Source organism: Ixodes scapularis, unplaced genomic scaffold, assembly GCF_016920785.2.
Source record: "Ixodes scapularis isolate PalLabHiFi unplaced genomic scaffold, ASM1692078v2 PGA_scaffold2__306_contigs__length_199485367, whole genome shotgun sequence".
Taxonomy (NCBI): Eukaryota; Metazoa; Arthropoda; class Arachnida; order Ixodida; family Ixodidae; genus Ixodes; species Ixodes scapularis.
The window spans coordinates 150,556,917-150,564,636 of NW_024609857.1; the positions used below are offsets into that span (position 1 = coordinate 150,556,917).

A 7,720-nucleotide genomic window follows, 5' to 3' on the forward strand; every position below is an offset into this window, starting at 1 on the left:
GAAGCCAAAGTGCGTGACAAAGGCCATTCAGGGCGAAGTTTGACGAAGCAGAATGCAGCTTTGTGAGTCCTTCGTTCAAACTAGCCCCCCCACGCACACACAGAGAGAGAGAGAGAACAACTTTACTGAAAATGCCTGCAGAATCGGTTAGGCTCCCTCCACGCAGGGAGGACGAACTTTCACCGCGACGCGGCCACTACGTCAGTCTCGTGGGTTCTGCTCCTCGAGGTCTTGCTTCCTCGCTACTTCCGCGGGTCCGAGAGGGCCGCCGCCCCCTTCCTGGGAGTGCTGCTCCCCTTCTCCCCGGTTTCGCTCGGTCGCTGCCTCTCTAGAGCTGCCGAGACCTGCTGGACGGCCTTGAGTTGTGTCTCTTGATCGTAGCTCCTCGTTGCAGCCTCTAGCTGCGGCGGGATCGTCGTCTTCTCGCTGGCTTCTCGCGGATTTACGCTACAGTCCCAAAGGATGTGAGCCGCGGTAGCTCTCTCCTTCGCGCGCAGTCTACACACGTCACTCGCGTACACGCTCGGACACACGTGCTTTGCTAGCACCGGGGTGAGCAGGGACCCAGTCTGTAATTGTCTGTATAACACTGCCTCCTTCCTGGTAAGCCCTGGATGAGGTGGCGGCATAGTCTGTCTGTTTAGTCTGTACCACTTCACTATTTCGTTGAAGGAGGTCATCTTGTCCTTGGCACTGTACCGCGACCAACACTCCGAGTCGGCCGTGTTTGCAGCTGCGCGGTTGGTTAGTCCTCGCGCGGACGCGTTGACCGTCTCGTTGTGGTTCGCGTTCCCGCGTTCCGACACGTCAGTGCCCATGTGGGCCGGAAACCACTTGATCGCCACAGCACTTTTGCGTCCGATGTCTGCGGCCTTGCGTAGTATGCGCGCGGCCTCACTACATACCCTACCCTTGGCGTAGTTCTTCACTGCCGTTCTAGAGTCGCACAACACTGCAGTGCATCCGGGGTCGGAGACGGCCAAGGCGATGGCCACCTCTTCCGCCCGGTGCGCTTCTCTAGTCCGGACGCTCGCCGCGGTCTTCGTTGCACCCGTCGATGCCCCAACGACCACCGCCGCGTATGCGTCGCTGCTCCCTCGATACTCCGCCGCGTCCACGTAGACGGCCCCTTCTTCTCTGGCGTGGAGGTCCACGAGAGCCCTGGCCCTCGCAAACCTTCGCTCCTTGTTGTGCTCGGGGTTCACGTTCCTCGGGATCCGGCAGACGCTGAGCTTTCTGTTGATGCTATCCGGTATAGGTACGCTGGTCTGCTGCTCGCCTTCCCTCGGATCGAGGCCAAGGTCCCGCAAAATCTGTCTTCCGGTTCTCGTTTCAGTGAGACGCTCGAGTTGCGCCGTTCTCTGTGCCTCGGCTATTTCGTTCAGCGTGTTGTGGACTCCCAACGCCATGAAGTTTTCGGTGCTCGTGCTCCCGAGAAGACCGAGTGCCGCCTTATACGTCTTGCGTATGGTGGCGTGTATCTTGTTACGGTCACTTGGCCTCCAGTTGTGGAAGGCGGCCACGTAAGTTATGTGGCTGACTGCGAAGGATTGAACGAGCCTGGTCAGGCTCTCCTCCTTCATCCCCGCTCTTCTGTTGGACACCCTCTTGATGAGTCTCGTTGCCGCGGCCGCTTTGCCCGCGAGCTTGTTCACCGTTTCACCGTTGACTCGGTCTCGCTCGATGAGCAGCCCGAGCACTCGAATCTTCTCGACCTCCGGTATTTCTTGTCGTCCTGCCGTCTTCACCATGATCTTGGGACGCTCGTACTTGACTTCCATATTCTTTCTTTTCCTGCCCGTTCTTTTCGGTGGAATCACAAGCAGCTCTGACTTGGCCGGAGAGCAGACGAGTCCAGACCCGTCCAGCTGCTCCTCGATGACGTTGACCGCTTCTTGCAGCGTTGTCTCGATGTGTCCGTCGCTTCCTCCCGGTACCCATAGCGTAACGTCGTCGGCGTAGATGGTGTGACGGACTCCCGCTACTCTTTCTAGCCGGTTGGCCACCCCCATCATCACGAGGTTGAAGAGTTACGGGGAGATCACCGAGCCCTGCGGGGTTCCGACGCTGCCCAGCTTCTTCTCTTCGAGCTGCAGGTCTCCCGCGCAGATTTTGGTGGTCCGTTCCGTCAGGAAGTCTTTGATGTACTCGTATGTCTTCCTGCCCATGTTTAGCCTGGATACTTGGGCCAGGATAGCCGAGTGCCTCACTTTATCGAAGGCGCTCTGCAAGTCCAGCCCGAGTATGACTCTGCTGTCCTTGGTGCCTGTCATATTATCGATGATCTCGTTCTTTAGTAAGATCATGGCGTCTTGCGTCCCGAGCTTGTTCCAAAACCCGATGATGGAATTTGGGTAGAGCTGCGATTCTTCCAGGTAACGCTGCCACCTGTTCATGAGAACGTGCTCGAGGACCTTTCCCACGCACGAAGTCAGCGAGATCGGCCTGAGGTTCTCTATGTTGGGCGGCCTGCCAGGCTTGGGGATGAGAATCGTCTTGGCTGCTTTCCATTGCTTGGGCAGCCTTCCTTCTTGCCAGCACTTGTAGAAGTTCGTGAGCGTTTCGATGGCCGCTTCGTTGAGGTTTTTGAGCGCTCTGTTGGTCACTCGGTCGGGACCCGCGGCGGACCTGACATTGAGATCCTGCAGGGCAACTCTGACTTCCCACGTCTCGATGGCTCGATCTAGCGTCTCGTTCTCGTTGCCTTGGTAATCCGAGTATCTCTCCGTGGGCGTGGTCGGTAGGTACTTGGCGTCCAAGCGCCGCTTGACCTCGTCCTCCCCGTATTCGCAGATTGCCCTGTGTAGGATCCTGGCCAGGTTGTTGTGTTGGTGGCCCTTGGTCTTGGTGTCGTCGAGGAGGTGCCGCAGCATGTTCCACGTCTTGCCCTTGTGTATCTGTCCGTCGGCTTCGTTGCAGGCCTCGTTCCATTGTTGGGTGCATAGCACCTTGCAGTGGGCCTCGATCTGCCTGTTGAGCTCGGCAATCTTCTTCCTTAGACGTCGGTTGGTACTTTGCTTCTGCCACCTCGCCTTTATGGACTGCTTGGCTTCTATCAAGTGGGACAGCCGACTGTCCATCCTGTCTATCCGTTCGTCCGTCTCCAGCTCTTTGGTGGCTCCTTCCGTCGTCTCAACGACGTTAGCCGACCATTGCTCGATGTCCGTAATGTCCAGTTGCACCGCGGGTAGTGCCGTTCGAAAGGCATCCCAGTCCGTAATGCGATGCTTCCTTATGCCGGTATTGCCTTGTCCTTTGAGCGGTACGATGACCTCCACGATGTAGTGATCCCTGCCCAACTCTTGGCCCGTGTTTCTCCATTCCGCTTCTCTCGATCCTCCGTCGGTTTTGACGAAGGTAAGATCCGGAGTGGTGTCTCTCGTAACCGATGTGCCGATCCTGGTGGGAAAGGCCGGATCCGTGATTAGGTTCAGTCCCACGTCGGTGGCATCTTGCATCAGCTCCCTCCCCTTGACCGTCGTTCTTTGGTAGCCCCAGTCTTGGTTCGGAACGTTAAAGTCTCCGCACACTACGAGCGTATTGCTCCCCGCGACTCTGCTCGCCTTGTGGAATAGTGCCTTGAACTTCTGTTGTCCGTGAGACGGATTGCTGTAGACGTTCATCAGGAAAGTGCTCTCCTTCCTCTTCCGGCCCGTGATTACTTCCACCGTGCAGTGTTCGATGGCGCTTCTGCCGATCAGTTCGTGTTCCATGAAGGGGATCCCGTTCCTAACGAAGGTGCAGACCCCTCTGCCCTTGCCCTTGGACGTGTCCCTTGCGCTCGGCGGGCTGTCGTGCGACCGGTAGCCCGGGAGTCTCGGCGTCGCTTCGCTGAGTGTTTCTTGAATCATTGTGACGTCTGGTTTCCTCATTAGTTGCTGCAAGTGTTGCTGTAGCACCGCTCTCTTGCCGGTAAAGCCATTACAGTTCCAGTGCCATACCAAAAGGTCTCTCACTGGCTGTGTGGTTGCTGCTGTACGTGCTGCCCCGTCCATGATTGCTGCAGTTTGGCGATGATCTGTGCTTCTATACTTTGCATTTGTGCCTGTATGTGCGCCTGCAGCTGTGCTTGCATCTGCGCTATCATGTTCTGGATCGTGCTTTGTACGTTCGTTGTCATCTGCTGAACCGTTTGCTCGAGGGTGGTGAGGCGTTCGTTGGTTACCTTGCTGGTCGCCTCAAGATGGTCGAGTCTGTCGTCCTGTTTTTCGATTCTCTCCGTTATCTTTCGCTCCTTGGCGCCCTCTATGGCTCTCCTCTTGAGAGCCGGTCCCGCCGCTTTCGTGGTTCTCGGGTCCACCTCGACCTCTGGTTCGTCCGCGGTCATCTCTCCTTGTTTCCTCTCTTATGCGGGCTTCGGCAGCTGCTGCTGCTGTTGCTGCTGTTTTGCGATTAATGTCGTTAGCTTCTCGTTGATTTCCTTGATGGTTGCGTCCTGTTCGGCGACTTTCCGCTTTAGCTTCTCGTTCTGGTCTCTCAGCGCTTCACCACCCCGTTCTTTTTTTGGATCTTCTTCTCGGCGTTTTGCGCTGGTGTTTGTCTCTTCTCTGCCATGTTTACCTTGACTGCGTCGGCCCAGGCGGCTCTCTCCCTCGACTCCCTACCGAAAAATCCGGTATAACTTTCCGTATCCGGAATATGGAACAGGAAATTTGTTACTGGAAACCCGAAATCCAGATTGAGAACAAAGGAATAATTTCTGAAAACCTCAATTCCAGATAGAGTCCAGATAGAATCCAGATAGATTTCCGGTTCCATAATCCGGATAGCGAAAAGTTATACCGGAATTTTCGGTAGGGCTGCGACGGTCTGCGGCGGCTGGCGCTCCTGCTTCTCTTGCTGTGGTCCCTTTGGCGGCCGCTGTCACGCTGCCTCGATTCCCCGCGGAATCTCTCGACAGACGGCGCTTGCGGCGCCAGAAAGCTTTCCGGATCCGGTTGTTGCTGCATGCCTTCCATCTTGCGTTCCCATTGCCGTTTCTTGACCACGTACGGTATCTTGTACTTGTTTTTGCATTCCCTCTCGCCCGTTGGATGCTGTCCCCTGCAGAGCCTGCACTTGGGCTTGCATTCGCGTTCGTGACCCTCGCTGGGGTTGGCGATTCTGCAGCCGAAGCACACTCTGGTGTTGGGATTTGGGCATACGTCTCTTCTATGGCCGACCTTGCCGCATTGCTTGCACACGTCAAAGTGCTTGCGGTAAAGCCCGCACCTGACTAATATTGAGCCATACTTGATGTAATTCGATACTTTCTGTCCTGTGAACAGTACTATCACCGTGGTTGTATTGCCGATTTTGTGCTCCTCCACCGCTAGGGGTTGTACGGGTTCACGATGTTTTCGGCTATCTCCTCCGGGGTGTCATCTACGGCTATGCCTCGGATGACTCCCTTGACCGTACCGTCCGGTGCCGTTCGGTAGGCGCTGACTTCGTATGTCCTGCCTCCTATGTTAAGGGCTTTGACCTTAGAGTACAGCGTGGCGCGCCTCTCTTCCGGGGTGCTGACCACGATGATGTTTTGCGGCGCGTTCGTGCAGATGGTGTCTGCTTTGGCTTCCTCCTTCGTTACTCGAGCCGCCGTCATGACGACCGACATGATAACTGAAACCTCCGTTCTCCCTACGTTGAGACCGCCACGTGGTCTCATGACTATCTTGGTGTCTTCTTTCGGCATGTCTATCGGCATCCTCGCCGCTTTCGTTACCGAAGCTGCAACTCTCTTGGCAAAGCTGGCCCTGGTCTTGAGGCTAGACTGGCGAGTAATGACGGCGGACTCACCGTTTTCCTTGCCGGCCATAATCTGCTTGATGCGCTTGCCGCAGGTGGACCAGCCTTCGGCTTCTTCCGGTGTAATGTCCTCTCCGTGGACCTCGATGTACGTGCGCCCACCGAAACTGCCGATGCTCAGCGTTGACGCCATGTTGTCACCTACCGACGTGGCCACCTCCATTTCGGACGCCATCTTGGTCGTACTCGTCGCCGGCCCAACCCGGCCGGGTTAGGCCGGGTTGGGCCTAACGGCCGGGCCCGTCGCTACCGGTGGCCGTACTGGTGGTAGGCCTACGTTAGGCTTACCGAAAAGTCCGCACCGCACCAGAGAAAGGTCCTCGTAAATCGAGAAAATCACGTACCGTTTGGTCAAAACTGGTACCGGTCGATGCCCCGCACCTTCGCGCACACTTTGGTATCAATTATATCGCGGTAACTGTAAATTAATACGGCGCTAATTGTCATAAGAGCAGGATTCGATGAGAAGACCGTCCATTTACTCGCGCTTCGTTGTCGTCCCTCCCGCACACACACAGAAATAAAAAAACATAAAAAAAATCCTGCTTAGGGTACCTACTCGCAGCCCGTAGGAGAACCAGAACCCAAGAATGCCTAAAGCGGGTGCAAAATATAACAAAGGCAGTTGAAATATTTCCCCATTTCCCCCTACGTGGTCTTTGTGACAAGCAATGTTTCGAGTTGAGAAGTGGTCGGGGCGATCTCTTCCGCTAATGGATCCGTTTCAAATCCTGGAGCCGCTGCTCTTTTGTATAACATGCGAGCTCATCCAGATGTGAATAATAAAATGAGCAACGCAAACTTTGAGCGACAACCCTTGCTCAAGCTTAACACGATCTAGAACCCCCTCCGCTCCCCCCCGCCCCCCCCCCCCCTTCTCCACACACACACACACTGGCGAACGCCCGAATCATTAAACGTCTTCGAACCAATTCTATGCTTGTGTCCGCATTTTGAAGGTGCAACGACCACGAAGAGGGAGCCAGTTTTTCTTCTTCAATACTTGTGCAAAGGTGAAATATAGGTTGGAAGTAGTTCATTGTTATGAGCGCTAAAGATGTGTCTTCACACAATAAAGTAATCGGAAAAGTAACGATTACTTCTAAAGTCCAATTACTTTTGCCGTCGAGTAATCAAGTAATCTAATCGAATACTTCTTAGCCAAGAGTAATAGTAATTGTAATCGATTACTTTTTTTTAGTAACGTGTAGAAGACTGTTGCCAGGGCAGCTTATGCGACCGCAATATTTGTCGGGAAATGCATGCGGGGAGCGCTACGTGCTTATCACCGTTCGCGCGCGCCTTATAATATATTAAGTGGTTTTGACGCTTGTTTTGTGGTTTTCGTATTGAAACAAGTCTCAAAACCACATGATAAATGATAAGGCATGCGCGAACGGTGATAAAGAGCGCGAAGTGGGTTCTCTGTCGACAAACACGAAAAAAAAATCACCTGTAAGTATTATACAGCTTCGCTGTAAAACTGCCAGAAGCCTTTCCTCTTATTTGTTTGGAAGGACCACCGATTAGAAAATAATCAGCGTCACCAAGAAGATAAATATGAAGTTTCTCGGTGTATTCACATTACAAAGTTAAAAAGAAAAAGGTACTCTATGCAGCTACCACGACGGCATTCAAGGTACGGCTTCTCGCGTCTCCGCTTCGTCATCAGTTGGTCCACAGTGAATACTAGCAGCGAGTTCGATCAATTAGTAGAACGTCCGGCCGATTGCATCATTGAAGGACATTAATCAAAGAGGTGCAGCGGGAACCCGACTCGTCGCTGCCATCTATAAACGCCCAGAGCCCATTCTGCATTGGAATCGAGTCATAACGCAGCGTTTTTTGGGGTGTGTTTATTTGTATGCACTTTGTCCTTAGTCTCTCTAAAGCCAAGTAAAAGCAAATGTGAAAACAAAACAAAACAAAAAAA

At 54.0% G+C, this 7,720-nt stretch overlaps 2 pseudogenes; both read right to left on the bottom strand.

The window, feature by feature from the left end:
- Positions 1-242: 242 nt before the first annotated feature.
- LOC115322255 lies at positions 243-2,396 on the bottom strand (annotated as a pseudogene).
- Positions 2,397-3,952: 1,556 nt separating this feature from the next.
- Positions 3,953-5,962, bottom strand: LOC115329511 (annotated as a pseudogene).
- Positions 5,963-7,720: the final 1,758 nt, after the last annotated feature.